A 26990-nucleotide genomic window follows, 5' to 3' on the forward strand; every position below is an offset into this window, starting at 1 on the left:
TTTGAGTTGGAGAGGTCTGAAATTGTTTTACAGTGTTGGGACACATAATTTTTCAATAAAACGTTTGTATTTTGTAATGTCTTATTTTCCCTCGTACAAAGCTATTGCATGATTTCAGAAAACTTCATGCATAAATCATGAGTTAAAAGAGAAAATTAAGTCATACAAGTACATGCTTGAACAAGTTAGTAAAAGAACAGACAAACTATTTGCCTAAAAATGACACTAATGTAGTTTATATTCTGTAAATATGTCAATTTAGTCATTATGGATAAAAAAAAAAAAATGTGTTTGCAAATACCATCTGAAGTCACATTTTAAAAGAAGGCATCGCTATGCGGTTCATTTTTTACTAACACAGAGCACTTTGATGAACTTCAAAATATGCTAATACTCCTTTAACAAATGTATTCCTTTTGAATATCAGAGAACAACTGAGGGAGTCCAGGAAAGACTGTGCTGTCGGCAAGCCATCTGCATGAGCCTGTGCTTGCTTGAGTGTAAAATGAACAGAGGGAAGAGCTGGGAGGGGAACAGCGTTCTCATTGCTTGTGAATAGATGCTCTTGACATTGCATTAAACTGACATAATTGCCAGTTAACCCCTTGCAGGTAGCCTGGGGCAGGGCACTGCCTCCACATTTGCAGTTCCAAAGCGCAAAGTTCAGGGGCGTAGCCCAGGGGCCACAGGTGAGGGCAAAATGTCTATTTATTTCTGTTTATGCCAACTCTTTTTTTTTTTATTTACATAATTTTTCCTCTTGTCAGTCCCTTCTAATTTATTCAATTTCAAACTCTCTATATCTTTGTAACTTTTCTGAACAAGAATAAATATATAAACAAATGGACTAGTTCATAATGCAAGTTCAAGTAAAAGAATTAATTCACCATAAAATGAAAATTCTGTCATCATTTACTCACCCTCATGTCATTCAACATCCATTTGAGGGTGAAAATATCCACCCACAAGATTTAAATAGTATTATTTTGTCTAGAACAGTATAAAACAACTAAAGAATAATTTATACCACTTGAATGTCACATTTTTGTACAAAATAAAATAAAATAGATGCTTTAACACAAGCAGAAACTCTACAGAATGCCTTGTCCATAAATTTCAATTGTAGTTGCATTACATTAATCTTTCAGCATGTTTTGAACTGCAAAAATATTATGCTGATGCAAACACTGCTCCTAACCATTTCAGAACATGACGTCCCTTAGATTCCCCTTGTAAGTGTACTGAACAAACTGAAGGACAAAATGATCTGTGGTAATGCTACTGATAGAACTTATTTTGAACTTAGAACATTCTTTTAAACTTAATATAGAACAATTATTAATATCTATGTGTGTAAAAAAGGAATTTGCATAATCGTCTCCACATAAATTATCTCTTCAATGCAATATTGTGGCTGGAAACCTTTCAGCACTCCAGATGCAAAAATAGGGCACTAGATCATGCCAAAAACAGAGAGAGAGACAGAGAGAGAGAGAGAGAGAAATTTAAACATCAAAATCCTCCTTAATTATTTGCTCCATATGAAAACCTGACAAATTCACTAACATTTCAAAGAATAATAATAATGATCTTTCATTATTCTGTAACCATGTAATTGTATTATTCATTATATTCCCTACACTCTTGATCACCAGTCATGATCCAAATAAAAAACAACAGCTCCAACCTACATTTTCTCCTCATTAAATTTCCTTTTTAACTTGGAAACATGTCATATTATGGAAGTAAAATGGGTTGCAAACATGTTTCACATTGACTTTAAAAAGTCACAGTGACCAGGACAATCTGAAAGCGATCCAGTACCAATGACCTCTAAATGTTAAAATATAGTCCACTTAATCTGGGTTAAGGTGGTAATAGTGTGTCACACATTTGTGTCTACCGTAGCCACAATTAATGAGATGACCTGGTCAAATATATCCCACGCTCTATTAGCTCAACTACAAGGTCCCGTCAACAGAAGTCTCATTACTGCACTAAACACAAGTACTCTGACAGACTGAAGAACACACACACACACACACACACACACACAATTCTAAACCATTGCACGAAATTCTAGCAGAGACTAGACATCAAGCACCTGCTAATGTAGTGCCTATTTGGGTTGCTGTCCATGGTCCTGAAACATGTTCCTCATGTCATTCCTTTTCACTTCCCTCCATAGCAGTTTTACCATCATTTTCCATATAACACAGACTTTAAAGGAGCTATGTGGAGGTTTTTACTTAAAAAAATCTTTGAGATAGAGTTTTCATTTGTACATGTATGAGCCAACCATGATGTAAAAAAAAGAATGACACCTCGACTGTCCACCACGGTTGCCTCAATCAGCCTGTAGGCTCAATTGTGTGTGGAGGAGTCGGGCCCGAATTGGCGCGAAAATTCACAAAATGTGACGTCATGCGCGTTCTCGTCTATTTGGGCTTACAACCGTACGGCACGCCAGCCATTATAGTAAGCAGCGGCAATAGTGTTTTCAAATGGACTCTGCGGATAGAAAGAAACGACCAGCCTCCAGCACAATTCAGACACCCACGGACACTCCTCGAAGTAAAAAAAAAAAAAAAAAAAAGAGCCTGCTCCTCTGCGCACTGAGAACGAGCATGAGACTGGCTGCAGTTCCTCTAACGGCCAATGGTGTCAGTAACGGTTAGAAATTTCAGAACCTACGGAATGCTCCTTTAACATAGCAGCATTGAAATTTGGCCTGTGAACAGACTGCCTTTAGGAGTTTTCAAATATGTCGGAACACTGAGGTTCATGACTTACATGTCTTACATTGCCCTTTAATGCAAGTTAAATGGGTAATGCGTCTTCAAATGCCTTGTAAATGGATTTAGTAAGAAAGCAACATAAGGCCCAAATGCAAGCATCCAAACAAAGACACAAATGCTTGGCAAATGTAAATACTTAATCTATGTGGTGGTAACAAACCTCATTACTTAAGGTTCAATAAAGTTCTCTATAAATGCTAGTGCCAATAAAGTATCCGTTCACCCCAAAATTAAATCTGGCATAATTTACCCGATCTTATCTCATTCCAAACCTGTATGATTTTATTTCTTCTGCAGATTACAAAAAGATTACAAAAAGAGATGTTGTGAAGAATGTTCATGCTCCTCTTTACAATGAAAGTGGATGAACACGGTGCTAAAAATACACCCTAAAAGCAAAATAAATACAGTAACTTATGAGCTATATTTGAAAACTGAAGGGATATGATAGTTTTGCAAGCTGAACAGGCTAACATTTAAGTCACTATTCAGAGAAAATCCATTGTCACCACCAGTCACTTTCCACTGTGTGGAAAAGAGCAGCTTGGACTTGTGCTATAAATGACACCTTTTGAGACTCATGTAGTGGTGTTCAATCAATCTTGTGCTAGAAGTCCTTGACTTAACAAAGAGTAAATTTCAGGTCTAATGAAATGCAAATGGCAAGTCATTTTATTTTCTTCAGATCTCTTGCTATGAAACAGTTCAGCCAAATATTTACTACAATAAATACTACAATCAATTCCTCTTGGTGCTGGCTGAAGCTGTAAAATTGCATTTTAAAAATCCATAAATGTAATGTGCTCTCTACAGATTTATTTCCAGAGAGCTTATCTGATTTTACATTTAATGTGAAGACGATAAGCCCTTCCATCCAAAAGATAAAGTAAATTAATTTAATTGAATGCCTGAATCATTTGTCAAGCAAACGCTCAAAATAGCACAAGATCATTCTTATTGACAAAGTAAAAACCTAGTTAAGATCCATAATCCCTGATTGGCAGTATCGGAAAGCAAAACAAAAACAGATGAGTAAAACCCTCAAACTCTTCCTTTATGTAACTTTTTTTGCTACTATTACAAATGCAGGAATTAGACTAACCCTTAACCAATTTACATGAACCCACATTACCTCCTATACTCCCTGCCCTTAAATCAAGTATTTATTTTGGGTCACACAGGGACATAAAGTTACACAGCTGTGCAGGGCCGCGGGAAGTAATTTTGAACAGGGGGTGCTGTGAATTTTTTTTTTTTTTTTTTTTTGACAAAAAACCTATGAGCCTATAGGCCTATTTAAAATACATTTTAAAAATAAATACATTGAGATTTACTACTTTATTGTCATATACACTTCAGTGCACAGCCAGCCAGGGTCTGAAACGTACAGACATCAGTTCTCAGAAATAATAGTTTAATAATCGAAAGAAAACGAAATAATTACTTTCATTACAATTTCAGATAGCCTATACATACATGCAACATATTTAGATACAACAAATAATATTACAACAAAATATAATATTAATCATACTTCACAATAACACTAAAACAATGCAATCGATTTGGTCAGCTGGCTTGAGTCACTGCACGTTTATGTCACGTTTGTCACACGCAACTCTATTAACTCCAAAATCTTTTTTATGCACACCACAAGGAAATAATCACTGACTATTTAAACAATTTGTTTATTGAACAGTTCTCCACATCCATTACGCAAAGAACACACGCACAGTATAAAGCTTTCTGTCTCCATCTCCAACCTTTTTACACAAACCACAATGAAATAATCTCTGACTATTTAAACGTTATTTAACAGTTCTCCTCAACCATTACGCAAATAACACACGAACAAAATAATACTCTCCATCTCCATCCCCACCACCTTACAACAATACTATAGTGTACTACTTACAATTGCTTGGCTAGTCAAAGCTGATCCCACACTTGTTGCCAAAAAAATAAATGTTACAAGCGCGGCAGCACCATACTCTTACCTGAGTTACATGCAGGCGGGGTGCCCTGGTTACAGGTGTCCAAATGTAGAGGTGCGCTGTATTATATAAAGATGGATGTATTCTACATGGAACGAGTGGGAAACCTCGTTACTCGCGACCAAACCTGCCTGCCTGACGTTGACAACGTAACTTCCGAACCTGTGTTGATTAGGCCTCAAAATATTAAATTAAAATCCAAAATATACGTAATAGCCTACGTGTTTCAAAATCATTTTCTAAAATATTCATAAGGAATTTATAAATTGTGCAAAATATTTTAATAGGCCTACATTTTTTTTATCTCCCTCTCGTCACTAGGGGGTGCTGCAGCACCCCCAGCACCCCCACTTCCCGCGGCCATGCAGCTGTGTCAATAATGCGATAACGACAGACACATATTATTTAGATAAAATCGTATGTTTTTTACAAATTACATCTTTTTTTTATGATTACCTAATATAAGACCAAACTTTAGAGTAGACAAGACCAGAAACACTTTCAATAGTCAAAGCTAAGAAATACTCTTGCTTGGATATTGACAAACGTTTCAATTGTCAACTGAACAAACTTTGAACTAGTGCTTTTATAAATCTAAAACATATTGAGCTATAACTATTAAAATTATTTAAATGTAATTATAATAACATAATAATAATTATTGCATTGTTACACAAATAATCATAACAACAATTATAATAAATACATATTTGATACATTTGATATATGTTAAGTCCATGATAAATATGCTAAAAAGATGCTAAACTGAAGTGGGTTGTTGCTAGTATATTGCAATGCATTTGCTAAAGCAGAACAGAAAATATTATGTTACAAAAATATGCTTTTTAATTGACATAAGTCAATGGGATATTTTAATGTCAGCCATTAGAGAAATAAGTCTGATAACTTCTCTTCGCAAAAAAAGTGTATTATTCATGTATGTATAGCACAAACTATACTATACATTTTTTCTATGACAAAAAATAGTACTTGAGGCTTCTTTTAGCAAGATTCACCAAGATTAATATAATTTTTAGGAGAGTCTTTAGTTTTTTAATCAAGAAGATGATTCATCATGGTGATTACAGAGAAGACCTCTTTGTAACACACTAAAAGTCTGCGACGTCTTCTGTTGTGTGTGTCAGAGCAATGACAAAGACGTATAGTTTTACAGCAGCGTTCCTTTATTTATGGTGTCATTATTTAATTCAGTCACAAGACAGCATGAACCTGTTGGACATCTTCATCCATTAGCCTTTCATATTGTATTCACATTTACCTTATCACAGTAAGAAAGCCGAGCTCTGAAAGGAACAGCCTGCGGTTTTCAATACTGTATTGTGACCAAGCTCAGAGATAAGGTGTGGGAAACAGTTTAATGTGTGACCAACCGTTTTTCATTTCCTGAGAGCAACAAACCTGAAGCATATTTGCATACTAGCATTAGAATGTATCAGGCATTACATCTAACTCTTTGGAACTGGAAGCATAACATTATGTTGCTTTGCACAGCAGCAAAATTCCCAGCCTATTTAGGAGGCTTTTTTTTCCCTCCAGAACTGCATCTGCAAACAACAGGGGAAAGTGACAGATCGAATAAACAAAAGACTGCAGCAAATTTTGTATTCTCCCACCGTGAACAGTTTGTGCGCCATGGGTTCATTTTTAGCATAATTAGTATCTCTCGTGTCTTTTGCAGCACGGTTGTTCAGAGGAAAATTTGCACATTTCACATTTAGAGCAACCAAGTCATCAGCAATTATCACATTTTAGAAAAGGAAGCTTGATTTGAACTTACAGACCATTATATAAAGATGTGCATCTATTCTTTGTTTATTCACCAAGAATACACTGCGTCCACCGATATGCCCAAAAATGTTTGCAATCTGTGAAAAAACGTGAAAATTCCTTATAAGAATACTTGTAGTTTAGCCAAAATTAGAGAATTGATGGTTGGATAGAAAATGTAAATGATAATATAATATAACTAAATAATAGGGTTAAACTAAATTGCAAGCAGTCAAGTAAATAAAGCATGGAGCAACTCTTTAGTGAATAGATTGAAAACATGATCCAGTAGTATCATGAATCTTCGTTCACTGCTGAAGAAAGGCCTCTCCCAAGGCTAAATTATGACAGCCTTGAAGTTCAAATGAAGGTTTCATCGACGCTTACACCGCAGGCACTGCTAGCCCTCTGGATGAGTGTGCTAAAGATGTATCTACAGCACAGGAATGCCCTGAGCCCCTCTCATTAGCTTGAAAGCAGATACTCCATCCTTGCAGTGAAACAAATCTTTAATTCTCAGTCAGACTGTGACCTGTCAGGCTAGAACTGACAGTGAGCTGAATATTAAACAGTGATGTGGTGAAGGCGAGCTAGTCGAGATGATGCCGGAGGTTTGAAGAGGTTCGGAGGTGAGCTCCGAACTCACCTCTTGTCTTTCTCAAGTTAGAAAAGGATCAATGACCTTTAATGATCAGATTCTTCTTTCAAGAAGCTGTGTACTGCTGTACTTGGATATGAGATCAATGAACTTTGACATTCTTCTCAAAAGTTTGGAAGATTAGACGACGCAAAGCTGGAGAGGGCAACTCACGAATGAAGCAGGCGAAACCAGCCTTCAGCCAAGGTTCCTGTCAAGCTTTCTGTGATGTCATACTTCCTTTTCATTTCACATCAGAGGGTGTGAAAACAACAAATCTGCCAAATGAAGCTGTTAATCGGTTGGCAATGTTCCTCGCGGGCTTCCGCCAAGCACAGGAAAAATACAGCATGACACAAGCAGCCCTAGCATCTGTTCTCTAATTCAGAAGAACCTCTGCTTTTTTCTGTTTCTTCAGCTTCTATTTATTAGCTGTCATTATCTGTCTCCGAGAAGAACGTGACATTTCTAATTATGAAAAGGCAATTAATTTACACAAAAACCCACCAGATGCCTGGGCAGGAGGTCAGAGAATGGAGAGTGTCACCCCACCACAATCGGTGTTTAAACCGGTGTAAATTTCAAAGACGACAACGAAAAATATTTGTTAACGAATATTTTTTATGTGACTAAGACGAGACGTTGACTAGCTAAAAATAATATCTGATGAGGAAATTATGACGAAATTTATGCTGCATTTATGCTGCGACGAGACGGGACTATAATGTTATTTAAGAACTAACGGACAATCAAAATGCATAGGCTATAATAAAACGCGAACTAGCGATCTGAAACAATGATCAGAAGGGGTAGGGATAAGGTAACCAGACGTCCCGTTTTTCCCAGGAGTCACAATTCGTTGCCGATGAACTTAGTGAATGCGGGATAATGCAATTACTTTTTATAAAAGACTCAAATGACTAAAGTGTGACTAAGACTATTAAGCATTTTCGTCTCAAGACTAACACTAAGATTAAATCAAAAATGCCTGCCAAAATTAACACTGGTTCAAACGCCACAAAGACGAGAGGCTTTTATCTCTTGACATGACAGGTATGCGAAAATCATCGTGCCATTGTCGAGTCTTCAGCCGGAGATGTGAGAGAGACCAGGCCCAGCAGGGGAGAAACAGGCAAGATGGCTTGATCTGCGGACGTCTCAGCTTTGGGGAAACGAAGCGGTTTCAATTCGACGGCGGAGAACACGAGCGAGACAGGCTCTCAAATGGATCAAACCTACAGGGAGGTGAGCGTCATCTCAACAAAAGCTAACTCTGTCATCCTACAGCTCCATTTTTACATCACAGGAAATGCTTTAGCCAGTCTACCGTGAGAAATCTGGAAAGCCTTGAAACTCGAAAGGCCCTTAAAAGCTAGAGTCAAAAGATACAGTTATCAAAGTAAAGCCACTCACTTATGTTCAAGTAGCAGCCTTGATGAGCATAAGACACTTTGCTAAAAAATTTTGGGGTCAGTATAAATAAAATAAAAAATTCAGCAAAAATATTTAAAATTGTTCAAAAATTACAATCTTAGAAAAGGTTTATATTTTGATTAAAAAGATCTAAATATCTAAACATCAAAGATTCATTGACATTAATAATTGTTTCTTGGCCATCAGCATATTAGAATGATTTCTGAAGGATCATGTGACATTGAAAAAAATCACCTTTCACTTAACAGGAATAGATTCCATTTTACAATATATTAAAAAACAAAAGAGTTATTTATAAAATGTTAATGTTTTTACTATATTTGATAAAATAAATGCAGTATTGATATGCATAAGACACTTTAAACATCTGAATGGTATGAAGACTGCAACATAAGTAGCATTAAATCTACCATTTGAATCACATGGTAAACCATATGGTAACCACCATAACACAAAGCCCTACTACAGTGGTGTAGACAGGGGAGGGGCCCTAGGGGCACTTGTCCCCCTTTGAAAATCTGATTGGCCCCCCAGTGTACCCCTACCTTCTAGATGTCCGACACTCAAAAAAGAAAAAACATTTTAAATAATATTTTTTGACTTGCATTTGAATAATTAACGATTTAATATATCTTAATATATATTAATATATATATTTAATATATATATTTAATATATGCATACTGCAATGCTTCTCAACAACCAGTATTGAGGAAGGCAAGCAGACCTTGTTCGTAGAGGCTACTTACACTAACTCCACCCACCAATGTGTGAATCAGCTATTAATAATTACAAAAAGGCAACCAATTATCATCGGCTTCAGTGGTGCAGAAGGGAGAAATATCTATAATGTTCTTTTTGACGCAATCGACTCTGGTTTTGAATTTACTTAATTGCGAAAGAAAATGCATTTATTTTCAATGAAAATTATCATCAAAAAGTTGAAAATAAAGTATCGGGTAGGGTGAGGGTAGGTATAGAAGGGTTTTATTGTACCAATAAGGTATCTACACTCAATAAATTATTATTGCATACTGTTTTATAATGTACTACAATATTTAGGTCCAGATATTGCCACTGTTTGCAATATAAATAGCATAGTATAAATAGTATACTTTGGTTTCTGACGACACGCAACTGATATTGCAAGCAAGATGGCAAATCAAATCATAGTATGTTTATCTCTGTAATTAAATGTAAAAAATATATTTTTTTAAATCAATGCAACATTAACTAATCAACATTAGTTAGCTGGAGCGCTGGCGGCAGAGAGGGGTTGGGTATCGATTGGGTTTTATTCTATACTTTGTGCCATTTTGATACTTTTAAAACAGTAATTGTGCCTAAACAGTGCCTGAAGCCAATACTTCTATAAAAAATAAATAAATAAATAAGATTTAAAAAGCCTAAAAAGGATAACATTAAAGAACATTAAAAAGATTTAAAAATAAATCCATAGCATTCACATGCTACTTGGATACTCTCTTTACCAAGCTTCCTCAACTCTAAGGCTAATAAATGTATTTCATGATCTGGGTCATTATTTAATACAAAACCACACATAATGTTTCTACTGTATCTCTGTCAATCACTCTGATATTTAGTTAAAATTAGTGCTTTCTTACACTGTCTTTAATCAGTTCTGTGTATGACTGTATGCTCATTCTTTATAAAGTAGCAACAATGTCGTTTGTAAAGTACAGTACTGTGCAAAAGTCTTAGACACGTTAGTATTTTCACCCCCAAAAAAGGTTTTAAGCCAGTTATTTTATATTTTGCTGTAGTGTGTCAGTAGGAAATATCAGTTTACATTTCCAAACATTCATTTTGCTGTTAACTAAGACTTCAACACAGTAGTGTATGCATAAAGTACGTATAATTAGATTAAGTATATTTAAATAAGTATAATTAAAGTATGCATTCATATGTGTTAAGGGCTAGATTTTTTGCTGGAGGACACACCTGTGATGTGAAGAGTGGTGAATGGAGCAAGAACTCACATTATGACAAAGATCTGCACAGATACAGATATTCTAACAATTTGTCGATAAACACACACCTTGTGTCCTCTGTTTCTGTTTAAGTCCTCACACGCTGCTCCGCCGCGGTCTGTGGATTGAAGAACACACTGAAAGATGAGGAGGAGACCGGTCTGTTGTCATTTTCATATGAAATTGAAGCGGACTGATTCTGAGGCGATCGCGCATTTGTGTACAGTTTATGGAGCCCAGCTAAAAAAAGCCTACCTACGCCCATGCTTCGTGTGTACATTTCGGAGAACCATGACAAATATTTAAATCGATCGCTCAGGCATTTAAGAGGCACCGAAATGAGGCACCGAAATCTGCATGCTGATTTGGTTCGGTGCATACCGGTTCCATAGGTACTGGTGCCATATTGGTACGGGGTTTCGGTAATCAACCCTAGTTATGAATATTGTTTGTTTGGATATAATCACATCGAAATTGACCATATTTGGTGTATGTAGGCCAGCACAATTCGCAAGTCTCAACTCGAACATGACCACCGCAACCTCAAACATAATTTTACACAGATAATTTAACATTAATATCTAGAGATTGTGAAGATATTTTGTATATACAGCTTGTTTTTTATGAATGTCTTTAGATCCCCATTGATACACTTATATACACACAGAGACAGAAACCTACAGCCAAATACAAGAGGACTTTAAAATCAGTGCTTAGCTCAGTAAACAAAAGCCATTTGAATGGGCATTTTTTATGTTTCTAAGGAATAGAAAAGAAAAAAAGCAAGGCAAAACTGGTTCTGTGCGCATTCAAAGGGTAATTCCTGTGGGGAAAGAAGACAGAGCTGGCCGAATCGAACCTTGCTTAGGAGTCATTATTTTTAGCCTTGTTTACCGGGTGGCCTCTCCAGTGCTCTTCTTCCACAGTACGGGAAGAAAAACAAGAAAGTGGCTCAGAGGAATGAATACATCATTATACAATCTGATGCCACATCATTAAGATCAAATCAAGTCCCTAGACAATGCTAAAATAGAGTATAAGATAAACAACAGAGGAAATATAATAAAGAAATGTTACTGTGCGAATACACACTACGCAAATGACTTCTCAGTAGATTACTGTATTTTTAGATGAGGTGATCAACAGTATATGATGCAGTATCATCTCAGCTCTGCACATGCTTTGTGTGGATTCTTGTAATATAGTTGACTGTCACAGCATACTTTCCACTTTGTATAAAATATATTTATCAACATCTGTTGTGGTAAGCAAATGCAGCTTACTACTAAGTACTGAAAATAATTTCTGCTCTATAACACTGCTCTATAACATATTCCCTAAATAATTCTTAAGACATGTTAGTATTAAAGTTTAAATGGACATAATATAATTATCATGACACGTGTTGCTGTTTGCAGTTTCAAATGTATAATACAATGAGTGTAAAGATGAGTAGTAGAGTAGTAGAGTAAATACTGACAGACAACTGAGTGCATTTGTTCATTACATCAGTCTCCTCACAGTCTTTCATTCAATAAGCCATAGACCTTAGACACAAAAGACGGTATGTTAAACAAAGCTGTGAGTATAAATATAGAAACAATAAAATACATGCTTCCAAATGAATTCCAAAGCACTAGACTAGAAAGAAATAGGAAAGACTGTATGTTCATTTCTAACAGCCACATTTACAGTTCTACCAAACTGAATATTTTATTTAGTATAATAAATATAATGATATTCAATATAATGATATACAGTAGTATATAAATATAAAATTAAACAACTTTGTAAATATTGTAATGATTTTACAGCACTTATTTGGCTATTAAAAATGTTTTAAAGACCTAGTGTATGTAAAGAATAGTGTAACTGTTGAAAAAAAAATTATATATATATATATAATAATTTTTTTTCTATTTATTTATTTTTTCAGTTAGATGTAATAGTAACTTAAATTTCTTTTGTAGAATTAACATTTGTAGTTGGCCTACAGAAAAAGTCCTGCTAATGTGATCTTATCGTTAGCAAACCCTGAGCACATTTGACTTATTTGTCTTATCAGCAAGGCATATTGGCATAATTTTTGCATATTGGGCCGATGTTTAAATTTTAAGCCATTATCAGTCAATTCCGATTACGTTCCGATAATATCATGCATCCTTAGCAATAAGTCACTCAATGGCACAAAACAGACTGACTTTGCCTCTCTTTCTGTCACCTTTATCATTATCTCTGCGTCAGCTGTCATGAATGCACGCAAACCCATATTCCAGCTCTCAGAGCTGTCATATCCAAAAATATGAATATTTCAGAGCTTACTGACATACTGGCTAATAAATCAAATAACAACCTTCACAAACATATACACCATATCATTAGAGTTTAAAGAGACCTCACTCAAAATTCACCCCTAAATTACTCAAAATAAAACCCCTACCGGAGACATGGGAGGACAAAATGTTGACTTCGGTGAAAATTAACCATGAATGAATATCACCATTCTGTTTTTATTTATTACCTTATTGACTGAAGAATTCATTGGTTAAGTATAATATCATTTTTTTTAAGTAACCAGACACTAAAGAGTCACTTTAGTTGGAATCGCTTCCATTTTTGCCTGGATGAATGGTTTACCAGTCATGTACAACCACTAAGGTCAAATTGGCATGTAGACAAAAATAATCAGCCCCCTGAGAACACAGTCAAGCCCTTGAGAACAAGTCGTGCTTTCCTGGTCTAATCAGATCACTTGGTGTCTTTCCGTTCCTCACAAACTCCCACTCGATCTTTGACAAATTCATCCCTCCATCCTATTCTTGCTTTCCTCTATTTGCACAATTCGGTCACACGGTTACATCAGCCAACCAAAAGGGCCAGAAACAGAGCCAGAAGGGAAACACAGAGAGAGGGAGCATCAGAAACACACTGTAAAAATGGGAGGAGCTTGTGTATTAAACACACCTCCAAAATCATAAATTCTGTCCATTCATTAGCTCTCTGTAGAGCATGAGTTAATCTTGATGAATCCCAAGCCTTCATCTGGCTCATTCTCCATCCAATAGGACACCCCAAAGTAACTTCCATCAGCTCTACAGAAAGTGCACCCAACAAAATGCTTTTCAAAGCTCCCTGATAGTTGCCAATGACATCAAAATTAAAATCTACAGAAACAGCATTATTCGTTCCAAAGATGCAGGTTCTGTTTTAAGATCAGTAGGGACATTTTAAAATCCACTAAACCAATGCAAAATGCTTTCACTTACATGGCGAAATCAGTTCCTCTTGTTTAGAGTATTTCAGTAATTGTCCACTGCCTTTAATCCACTGATATTTATTTATTCTGGATGGGTTTATTTTCTGAGGATGAGGATGAGAGGACTGTACATAATTTCACTTGTTATTTGGTTACTTGCCAAATGTGGTCAAAATGAAGGGTCGGAATAATGCATGGTTTTCTCATCCTTTATCAATTATGCTTCATGAGCGCAACCTGGCATGGGCAAAAGCTAGAAAAACTTATTTAAATTCAGACTGGCTTGATTTTAGGCGATTGCACAATACATGCACGGTTGCAATCAGAAAAGCTAAAACTGAACATTTTCTTATACAAACATCTCAAAATCTAAATAATTCATCCAAATTTTGGAAAAGTGTTAAATCATTAACTGAAAATAATAAAGGTATAGAACTCCCATCATGTATTTTAATAAGGGCTCTGATCATTGATAAAGTAAATCTGCAATCATTGATAAAGTAAATATGCTTAATTGTTTTAATGAACACTTCATAGCTTCTGGTTTTTTAATTCAGTTAACGGTGCTCATGTGAATCCTTTGATTGTTCAGTTAAGTCTTTCACTTGACTTAAATGAAATTCCACTTATTTGGAAATCAGCTTTTGTCCTTCCTCTGTTTAAAGGTGGAGATCCCACACACCCAAATAATTACAGGTCCATTTCCAAGCTGTCAGTTTTGGCCAAAGTCCTCGAAACATTTGTCAACAATCAATTAAAAGAATTTCTGTCTATTAATAATACCCTGTTTGATTTTCAATCTGGTTTCAGAAAACAACATAGCACAACTACGGCAACCTTAAAGGTACTAAGTGATTTTATTGAATCAGTTGATAGTAAGAAACACTGTGCAGCCGTATTCATCGCTCTATCAAAAGCATTTGATACGGTTGATCGTACTTCACTGATACAACTACTTGTCAGTATTGAATTATCTAAACATACGATTGGTTGGTTTTAAAAAATATCTTTCAAACAGAACTCAGTGTGTACAGGCAGAAGGTTTTATCTCTGGTTCACTCAATGTCACTAAAGGTGTGCCACAGGGGCCAGTCCTTGGACCACTCCTATTTACTCTATATATAAATAATATTGATCATAATGTTCAAAATGTAATTTTTCATTATTACGCTGATGATACAGTTAAATATAGCTCAGCAGCCACACCCAATATGGCTCTTTCTCAGTTACAGCTTGCATTTGATATTGTTCAGTGTAACTTATTTGAATTGAAACTAGTTTTAAATGTTGATAAAACAAAATTCATGTTGTTTTCTAAATCAAAATCAATCCCACATAATAATCTTCTGCCTGTTACTACATCCAAGGTTCATTTTTTGTCTCAGTATTTGTGTCTCAGTATAGGTATCTGGGGATTTTATTTGATGACGCTCTCTCCTTTGGCCCTCATGTTCAGCAACTGGTGAAAAGATTGAAAGTGAAATTGGGTTTTTACTTCAGAATCAATTCCCGTCTTTCCTTTGAGGCAAAAAAAAGGCTTGTTGCAGCCACTTTTATGTCTGTACTGGACTACTGTGATGTTATATACATGCATGCACCTTCAAAGTGTTTACATGCTTTAGACACTGTTTATCATGGTGCACTGAGGTTCATAACAAATCTTAAAACCCTCACTCATCATTGTGTGTTGTATGCTCGGGTTGGCTGGTCTATTTTGTCCATTTGAAGACAAAAACACTGGCATGTTTTTATTTATAAATCTATCCTGGGTTTACTTCCTTCCTATCTTTGTACATACATCTGTAAAAGATATGCTTGTAGCTAGAGCCTCTGGTCACAGGATATATTTTTACTGTCTGTTCCAGTGGAACGTACGGAGTTGGGGAAAAAGACATTTAAATTTGCTGCTCCCTCTGCCTGGATTTGTTTGCAAAGTATATTGAAACTGAAGGAACTGGTTTCGTGAAACACTTTTAAAGTAGTTTTAAATGATTTGGAGAATGAAACATTGGGTTGTAGATGTTTTAGCTAGTTATGTATTGATATTGAAATTAGATGGATTTGCTTGAGTATTGTTGGATGTTATTTGTTACACTCAAACGTCCTGTGTCTGTCAGTCTTAGCCAGGACGCTCTTGTAAAAGAGATTCTTAATCTCAATGTGCTTCTTTACGGGTAAAATAAAGGTTATAATAATAATAATAATGTATGGTCATGAAAATTGTATTTGAACGTATTGTATTATGTAGAGATTATAAGAATATTACTTTCATGACAACATAGCGAATAATCTCTTGACCTTCAATTCCTTGTTCTTCCATGCACTATTTTGTTATCTTGCTTTAACTACAGACTCCTGAGCTTGTCGATATACAGTAGATCAAAAGCTTAATGCACACTATAAAATAAATACTGAAGTCCTCTCGGGACATTTTACTACAGTTGATAACCGCTGCCAAAAAGTGATGGAATTGATATATGAGTGCAATCTTGGTTTACTTAAAAAAATAATAAGCTCAAAATATTCATAAGTAATATTCATAAGCTCATAATTAGCTTATGATAATTAGTTTTAATTTAGCAGGACAATCAATAATGCAATACATTACTTTCCACAATAACATAACTTTCTACAATACCATCCACGTGTGTCTATAGACGTGTTCCAGCATCTGTTTGGGTTTGCGTGGTAGCGGGTGGCTGTGAGAAACTTAATGTGTCTTGTGTAGTCCCGTCTCCTCACTGCTTGCTCTCATTCATTATTTATTTCTCCTCCCAGCTTCACTTGGCAGTTATTTTGTCAGGCTGTGTGGGAGACAAAATAATTGCCTCTATATTTTCCGAATTGATTTTCTCGTGCAAGTTTAATACAGTTCTCACTGCAGAGTCTGTTGACAGCCATTGTGCACTAGCCCTTGTTTTATGCCATTTACATACTTGCAGGTATTTACAAAGGGATATGCAAGTCTAAGTCTCATTATAGTGGCCTGATTGGAAGAGAATCTGATTGCAAGTGTTTATTTATTGTCATTTATTAAATAGTTGTGAAGAGAACAGTCGCGTTGTGAATGAATTATAGCTTTGTACATAATACTTGTTTGCAGATGTTACAGTACAGCTCTTAATACAAAACCTTGCATGAAACATCACAAATAAAGTCTGGCAGATGCTATTTGCAAACAGTGGTAAACAGTCATTTATATCACTTGCAATTCACATTTATTCTAGCTTATTCCATGTGTATGGGGCGAATTGTAAGTGGCAGTTTTGGAATTGTTGCAGGAAGGAAATTATATTTAAAGGCCATTAGCGAAATGTACATACAACGGTCACTTCAAGGAAGTAATCATGTGGTTTATGATCACATGATCCCTGATGGTTCATTTTGAAACAGGGGGTTGTTTATTAGAGCCCAGTCTCATGAAAATGCGTATATATAGTAGCATATAATACGCAGTTTTCACGTGCATAAGAAACTAAATTTGTTGCCGTGCATATACACACCAAAGTAAATTTTCCCGTATCAATACCACGAGTAATCGTTTTTATTTGGCGTACTATTTATACGCACTTTCATCGTGCATATAAATAGTATAGATCGGATAACCCGAGATCGGGTTCTTAACAGAACACACCTACTTTTTTAGAGGTCTTTTTCTAAAGTCATTTTAAAAGTCAAAGTCAGAGATAAAAACATAAACCAAACCAATCAGCTCAAAGATAAGTCACAATATTTCAACCTTTGATTTGACGTTTAAAAAGAAGAATGAAAACCGATATAAAAGACAAAGAGTAAAAATCTATTTTATAAATTAATTATAATCCCATGAAGCAAGGTGAATGATGCATTGAAATAAAAAACGATTACACAATATAAAGCTACTGATTATAGTTACTGGTTTGTACTGCAAAATAAAAATATAACAATTGAACTGTACTTGTTAAATCATGTCAAAATAACACTGATTGATTGACACAACATAATTATATACCATAAATTAACAAGTGATGTTTTTTTTTTATTCTTTTCATTCTCATTCTGACAGTACCCATTCACTGCAGAGGATCCAATAGTGAGCATGTGATGTAATAATATGCAAAATGCAAAATTTTCTCCTAATTTGTTCTGATGAGGAAACAAACTCATCATCTTGGATGGAGTAAATATTCAGAAGATTTTCATTTTTGGGTGAACAATTCCTTTAAAGTAGGGCAAAGTGATATGCACTTTCAAATGAAATTTGCCCATGCTTTGTTAACTAGCAAATAATGCAAGCAAATGATTTACATAAAATATTTTAAGTTTACTATCATGTAATGTTATCAAGTTCACATGAGTGGCCAAACAAAGAGCCAGAATTATGGATTCACAATGATTAATGTATGAACTAAATGAGAACTGAATCAGAGTTTTCAATTGTTTCATTAAACAAGTTTAATCTGATTTACAGAAATCAATCAATCTAACAACTCAATTCAATAAATATTTGCTTCTCAAGTTTAATCAGGGACAATAATTAAATATCTCTATAAAAATGCTGTCAAATGAAGACAAGAATAGCAAAAATTGTGTACAGACAAACTCTTCAGGAAATTCAACAACCAAATAAAAAGTGCATTAAAATCACCAAAGAATTCATGATGTTGCATAGTTTTACTTTGCCTTCAAAATCACCACAACGTGATAAATGACTGATATAGGCTGAGTCCTAGTTAGATATGCTTTCATACATTGGTAGTATATCAGCAATAGGCCACCATTTGCTCTAGATACTGCCATCAGCCACTGAAAAACCATGTCAGTCAATCACTACAAAATGGCAACTAAGGCTGGATTTTCACTATGAATTTTTCTGTTTTAACAGCCTGATGACTGTTGATTAAACCAAAGAATCTGAGAGAAACCTCAGCCCCACACCGATGGCGGCCAAATATATGCCCTGGCCCTGGAGAACCAGAAACCAGGACAGCCAGAGAAAGAGCTTGCTGAGAGAAGAGGGAAAATGAGAGGGCGTAAAAAAAAAGCGCCCTTTTTATCCACTCGCCTGCCCACTCTCATTCCTGTTCTTCCCACTTCATGCCTCCATCTAACAGCGGCGCTCCCGGCGTAGAAAAAAAGCCTGGGAAATTGTCTGTCGAACATCACACCTGTGCAGAGAAGCGGCTCTATCCTGTCAGGAGAAGGCAAAGGCCGCTTACAGAGGAGAGAGAACAAGGTAGGAGAATGCATTAGAGAGGACTCATGCTCTCTCTCTGCCATTAATGAGGGGCCAAAAGGACATGTCCATCCACATGCACTCTTGCCTTCATCAACACACACACAGCCATCCACTCTTTTATTGTCTGAGTTGTAAGCCTGCGATACAAGGCTATAAATAATGGAGAATAGTGCTTTTAAATTAAAGCAGTTGTGGGTGTGTGTAGATTGCATATGTAAGAGCTAGTGCTAGGGATTTCTAGTTTAGCTTAATGCTTGCTAAAGACATCACATTTACATTTACATTGAGTAATTTAGCAGACGTTTTTATCCAAAGCGTCTTACAAATGAGGACAATTGAAAGACATCATGCAGATTATAATTTGGGTGCAAAACATGTTTTTATTACCTCAGCACTTATATTACTATATCAGAATGTATATAATTGCAGGATATTCCTTGAATCATACACCAACAGTAGAAAGCAATCTATTTTTCAAGAAAATACTGGTTCATTTATCAAAACAATGTAATATAAACAGGTTTAACCGTGTTGCCTTAGTTATCCATTTGGTCCTGTACACTTCTGGCCCCTTAACCAACCCTTAAACCTACCCATACAACCAAATTTGTCCCTAACCTTACCCATATCACACCTCAGTAGCAGCAAAAGTGTTGTGCATTAACCAAAACTTTAGATCACTCTATAACATCTGTTAAGAAGGCCATGCGCACATGAACTGAAAGTTGAATGACATTTGTAAGCAAGATTATTTACATTAAAGCTACACCAGAAAACCTGTACTGACAGCTGGGTGTGTTAATGAGGAGAGAAAGTGAGGAGCGGTTAACAAACAAGCCAGATGCAAGGTGCACACACTGTCAAAGACGAATCATCTTATTCACATGACTCAAAATACCCTTCAAAACAACAGTGGCACCATAGCACAGTGTTCGCTTTAAATAGTAATACCATAATTTGCTATGTGCCTTGGTACAGATTGATAATCATACCGTATATAGGTTTGATGTTAGATATTTTGCATACTGTTTTGCTACTCTTTTGATTTACCAGGCGAGTCATACAGGTGTTGAACCTTCTTCATCGTTTGTAAATGCTAGTATGTATTTCAAGTTTTTTCTTCTATGGATTGTGGGTATATATCCACTTAATCCAGCCTTATTTTTGTTCTATGAGTTAAAAAATGTCTTGTTTATGTTTTATGGAATGAGAAAACGCAGACTTTTGGCGCGCCAAAAAACTTGAATGATTCGAACTGAATTAAGAAATGATTCTGGCCATGATTCTGAGTCATTGAAAATAACACACATAAAATAATGATTCGTTTATGAATCATGTTTCTCTCATGTTGATTCTGTACAGCTTACATAAAACAGCAAACAATGATGCAATATCATGGTAAATGATTTTGTGTACTTTTCACATTACTTTTTTTGATACTCATTTGGTTGGAATTATGGGGTATAATATATAATAATATATATTATAATATTAGATGTTATTATATTCTTTTAGATAAAGAATATAAGTAAATATTCACTTTGCTCATTTGATCTCTGATGCTTAATCAATTGCGTTATTTCATGGAATGATAGACCGAAAACAATTTGGTACGTGTTTGAACTATCCGAAAGGTTCAAAACTTAATCCTTAACCGATTCAGACAATCAGTACATCTGAAATCGCATACTATCTTGAGTATGTACAACATTTTAATTTTAATTTACTTCATGTTTGTTAAAAAAAGTATGTTCTATACGTTGCCTTATTGTTACTGTCCCATGACCAACCAGTGTCAATTGCATCGCTTTATTGCCATTCATAAATCCTCTCCCGTGGCCTCATGGGATAGTAAAGTGTTGATCGAATGTGCACATCAGAATCTGGGCAGCAGAAGCACAGTACATCGACCGGGAATTGTTCACCTACTGTTTTTCAAATACTTTGAATTGTGACACACTAAGCAGGGAACAGTTCAGGAGGCTGGGCCTCGGCACTCAGCCCAACCTGGATCCCTATAAACCAAGATTTATCAAGATTTTGATGCCAAAAAGTGCCCATTTATGTGAATCGTACAACTACAGTATGTGGCTGGATTTTCTCCGTTTTATTAGCATTTTTAATTTTCAGTAAAATTAGATAAAAAAGTTTTATGTATAATAAAAGCCATAAGTTTTCAATATGATTTATGGATCATTATAGCCTACTTTTTTTCAAGTATAGAGTCAGTAAGATCAAAAGTGACAGTACAGACATTTGTAATGTTAAAAAAGATTTCTACATCAAATAAATGCTGTTCTTTTGGACATTCTGTTCATCTGTAAATCCTGAAAAAAAATCCACAAATATACTGAGCAGCACAACTGTTTTCTGCATTGATAATAATAAGAAATAATTCTTGAGCAGCAAATCAGCATATCAGAATGATTTATGCAAGATCATGTGACAGTAATGATGCTGAAAATTCAGGTTTACATCACATTAATAAATTATATTTTAAAAGATATTTAAATAGAATATGGTTATTTTAAATTGTAATAATATTTTACAATATTGCTGTTTTACTGTATTTTTGACTAAATAAATACAGCCCCAGTGAGCATAAAAATCATAGTCTTTAAAAAAAATAGTTTTGTGTAATGAGTTTTATGTACAGTAAGTTCAGGAGAACACATTCAGTAGAGAACATGAATCAATAGCAACATCTGTCTGTTGTCAAAATTCAGAGTAATTTTAGAAGTGTAGAATTACTTTTACTGCAAGATCCGTATGTGTTCTTTGACGTTTAATTATGTGCATGGCAGTGTTTCCAAAACAGTGTCATGACAAAAGATATTATGTTTTATCCAAGTTTTGAGTTTGCAGTCTGAACTGAATGTGATGGCATGAAAAAAAAAATGTTGTAGACAACACATATTTCTATAGCATTTGCTTCACTGGCTGCACGAAAAAATAAATGACAGCACAGCACAGATGACTCTTTTAATGAATCAAACGAATCAAGTCAATGTTAGAAAAATCCATTATTATGGAACTGCACATACAAATTAATGAGTTAAATGAAATGTAGTTATAAATAAATCTTAAAAATAAAGTATGTGGTTAGGACCAATTAAGATGGGGTTGCATGGTTCTCTGCAAAAAAAAAAAAGAAAGAAAGAAAGAATTCTGTAGGAAACACTAGTGTGCACGCATGCTTTATTTGATTGACAGGTCTTTTCCACTTGGCTGACACGAATTGAGAAAGTGGAAATACCGGCAGGGAGAGATGGAACATCAGGACTGGCATCTCAAACACACTTGCACACAGAAAAAAGATTTAGGGAGAGGAAAAGGCGGCGTTCATGGCCATCTATGATTTGTCCGTATTTTTTGAGAGGAAGTAAACATGGATCAGGCTGTCAAACAGACAGGAGGCCACAGAGTGGGAAAAGAGAGCATGTCAGGTTCCAGCAATGTGGGCAGCTCTTCCTTCCGGGGAAAGATAGAGCAGAGCTCACCCAATCTTGGTGTGCCTCTTTCTCTTACACGTTATCATTTTTTTTCCCACTGAAATCTAAGTGATGGTTCCGTAGCTCGGAGAAATTAGTCACCTCCACAGATGCAGAGGCACTGCAGATAAGCCATTGTCTTCTCTCCTCTTACATAATAATTCTTGACACTGTCTAAAAATGTTGCTTCGAAATCCAACCCACCGCAATGCATTAACTCAAAAGCAAAACATGTGGGACTATTCTTAAAAATGTGACATACATATTCAAGATGTCCAACTGTATGTGCCTAATGAGCCTAATTTGTAAAGAGCAGCATTTTTGGTTTCCTGGTGATCTATCAGTGAGTGTCCAAAGATTAAGGGGTCATTTACACGACAACGTTTTCAGCCAAAAATGGGAAACTTTTTATGCATTTGGACTGTTCCTTTACATGACATTGGCACTGAAATGGGTTTCAAAGTTTTCAAGTTTTTGAAAAAACGCACACCGTTATCGTTTCTGTGTTAACACCCGATAAGGGAATCTATTCGGGTGTTAACGGTGACGTCATGCGCATGCGTAGTACATGTTAGGTATGTAGACATTTTAAAGGCAAGCGCGAACAAACATACACAACAGTGGTGGAGTATATGGTACTGTTTGCTAATGTTTCTTCAGCAAAGTGTGGATTTACTTCACCAATATTACAACCAATTGAATACTGAATTTTTACTCACGAAAATGCCTGTCCACTGCAAAACTCGCCACCGTGATGTTAAAATACTGTGGTTGTCGGCGGGTTGCTAATGTGCTATGAGTGGTTTTTATTGCATTAATATATGGTTGCTAGGGTGGTCTGGATAGTGGCTATGAGAATTAATTTTTTTTTTTTTCACACTAGATGAATATGAGTTTGATTGCTTTAAAAGTAAAAGGCCTATTATACCTCTTCTCAATTAGCAATATATATATTTCATCACTGTCAGAAAAAAAGCAAAAAAAGGCAAAAGCTGTACTTTCAGTCGACAGGGACAACAACTGACACAGAAAAGATACAACTGTTTATTTTTTATCCCTACAATGTGCATATCAGTACCTTGAGTGGTAATATGTACCCTTAAAGTACTGCTATGAACCTTTTAGGGGGAAATACGGTCCAAAGACGTCCCTTTGAGGTACTCTCCTTGTGAAAAGGTACAAATTTTTCTGTGTGTGTGTGTGTGTGTGTGTGTGTGTTGAGAGTTTTTGGACAGGCTGCTGTTGTTCTATAAGCTTCTTGGTTCCACAGAAAATTATTTCTTACTCCTTTTTTAAACACTGGAGGGAAATAAAAAAAAACAAAACTATTAAATAGCAATATCGCCAACTATGGGCTTGGCATGGAAATGCAGTGAGCATTTAAATTGTTATAATGTCTTTACATTCACTCACAAAACTTTTGCAAATAGTATTATGGTTTGTTCTCCCACGTCACATTATTCAATCACAATAGCTTTAAAAGAGAATGCAAAGTTTTTCAAGGCACAGCAAAAGTTGTGCGAGAGAATGCAAATGTATTGTGAGCGAACACAAAGTTTCTCAGGGGAATGCAAAAGTTTTACAAGAGATTGCTGAAGCATTTAAATATAATTTTTCCTTCAATCTATGTTTTCCCATCACCACATCCCTATAGGGACTCCATAAGAAATAGTGTTTAAGCATCAAAAAGCAGATCTCTTCATCAAAGCAGATTTACAGTATTATTTATCCTTCATTTTGTTAACATAACACCACTTTAACTGAACTTTCCGGGCTTGACGTCTATCAAGCTGTAGAGAAATACAATAGCAACAGCCTAGACCAATGACTTACGGCTTATAAAAATGTCCTGACACGGTGAAACGATTTTGCTCCAAAGCATATTTGTTCCATTTTAGTACCCAAGCAAAAAAAAAACTAAATGAAAGACCTGTAAATCTCAGCAAAGTGTTAAACTGCCATGATGGTCATAAGAATGCTGAAAACAAGCCCATATTGTGTTTGACTGCTAAAACTGAGAGGTTTGATTGGACCGTGAAGGATTTGACTTTATAGAAGCGATATAGAATTTTTTTGGTGATTGCTTATAAGGTTTTCAAACGGCTCCATTTCAACTGGTGAATTGCTTTGATCTTCAAATCTAGTCTTATCTCCCCATGTAGCTATAGCATAATCACATATACATATGAGAGAAAACGGCTTGATCAAAAGGCCATGTGCCCAAAGCTGCCCTTGAGCCAAGTCCAAGTCGTGGGTGGGGTTGGGGTTGGGGAGAGAGATAACAAAAGTGAATATTCCGATATCTGTTTCATATTCTTTGTTATAGATCAAGACCAAGACAAGACGGCGTGGAATGAATTTATGATCAGACACCTCCTTTGAAGTTCTCGCTGTTCTTTCAAAGAATTGTCTGACGATGAGTAACTTGAAGACTTTGTATGTTAGGTCAGAAGAAAGTGCCCTAGTAGGTGGTGTAAAAGAGAGAGAAACCTTTCCTCTGTCGATCTTTCGATCTCTGCTCTGCCAGCTTATTTATTAGACATGAGAGGGTCAAAAACTGCCAGGGGCGCCCATTTCAATCTGTCAACTCTTCACTGCTGCAGTTTGCACCCGGGGACTCCCGCCCCCAGCCCTGCCTGACAAGCACATAACATGGAAACCTTTCAGGTAATTGTGTGCTTTATTGTCTCGTATTCCCCTAATTACAATCAGAGAGGGGTCATTTCTCCCCATACAAAGAAATAACAAGCATCAGTGAAAAATAACAACCGATTGCCATAGCCTATAATTGCGATTTTCAGCCCCAAATTGCAGCCTAATGATTACAGGCGTGGGGCGGACCTGGCAGAGGGTTGCTGGGATGCATGAATGCTGCTTGAGCGAGAGAGAGAACAAGAGAGAAGGAGATGAGATAGAAAGCGCAGAGAACTACAGTTTCTTCAGCTGTAGGCAGATTTCATTGTATGGAGGAACTATTTTTGTTATATGTTATATGTCATACAATTTTTGGGAATATTTTTCATGGCTTCATCCTTCGTCTTTTTTAGTTCATTAGTCAACATAAGTTAATTACTTTAATTAACATGAACTAAGAATGAACACTTCTATATAAATGCATTTATTCAGCTTAGTTATAATGTTAATTCCAACATTTAATTTTTTTTTTAAATCATTATTACATGAATTAACAGTGAGCAACTGTATTTTCATTAACTAACATTTACAAACATTAATAAATTCTGTAATAAATGTTTTGTTCATTGTTTGTTGATGTTAGTTAATACAGTATCATTAATGGAAAGTGTTACCATTTTTTTAAATATATTTTTTATATATACATTTATGTTTGTAAGTATATATATATAAAACACACATTTTCATTTTCAACATTTTTAAAAATGTGATCTTCTAAACAAAGATATGGTACATAAAGATTTCATTATTTAATGTGTGAAAATGTATCATTGTTTATTCATAAAAATATGAATTGTTACATTTGTAAAATGATGACCTCCTAAACAAGGAGTTGAATATGGTACATAAATATTTATGGTACATAACATAATATTGTACATATTTAATGTGTGAAATGTACAACAGTGAGACTTCCCTGAGATGTAAAATAAATCAATACATAAATAAATAGTATTATTTTAAAATAAAAAGTAATATATTTTTTATTGTGCGTCATTTAAAGTATGATTGAGCTGCAATTTTGTCAAAGTGTGAAAAATATTATATTAAATGTTTTCTGTGTACTGTATTTAGGACTCATAAAATGATTAAAATAAATTTCATTAGCCATAGCAAGACAAATTTTATTCCAAAAATGTATTTTCCATTGCTGTCATTTCCAGAAATAATGGTGATCTGAGATGTGGTGGAAATGACATTCGTAAGAAATTCTCCTATGAAGCATCTATGTAGACACATGGACACTGCTAGCAGAAAAACTTAGTAGAGAGTTTGAAAAGAGTTTTGAGGAAATTAATTTTCCACAGGGCAAAAGTGGCCATAGTTGAAGAAACACCCAATTACAACTACTTCTGTTCCATCACTGAACACAAGAGCAAAACTCGCTTTATCTGAAAACGCAAACCTAACCGAACATTCAGAGCTGTGCCGAGAGCTGACAGTAAAAGCCTCAGGACGTTCTGCGGCATTGGAGATAATGGAGATTCAGAAAAACAGAAAGGAGTAGGAATAAGAGCTGCCAAACACCGATATGCTACAACAAGCGTGGCATGGGCGTGTGGCAGGAGCGGGAACCCACAGATGGGGGAGGGCAAGTGGGCACGACTCTAGCTTAAATGGCGGCCTCTGAGGAACGTGGGCAGTACATCCGTGACTTGTAATGGTGGAGCAGAACTCTACAGTGTATGG

General features: G+C 35.6%; 1 protein-coding gene across 1 annotated transcript in view; it reads right to left on the reverse strand.

Moving 5' to 3' along the window:
• Nucleotides 1-26990, reverse strand: part of LOC113050286 (protein FAM19A2-like) — an 81921-nt gene that overhangs the window by 38005 nt on the left and 16926 nt on the right. The window lies entirely within an intron of this gene.

Source organism: Carassius auratus, chromosome 31, assembly GCF_003368295.1.
Source record: "Carassius auratus strain Wakin chromosome 31, ASM336829v1, whole genome shotgun sequence".
NCBI lineage: Eukaryota > Metazoa > Chordata > Actinopteri > Cypriniformes > Cyprinidae > Carassius > Carassius auratus.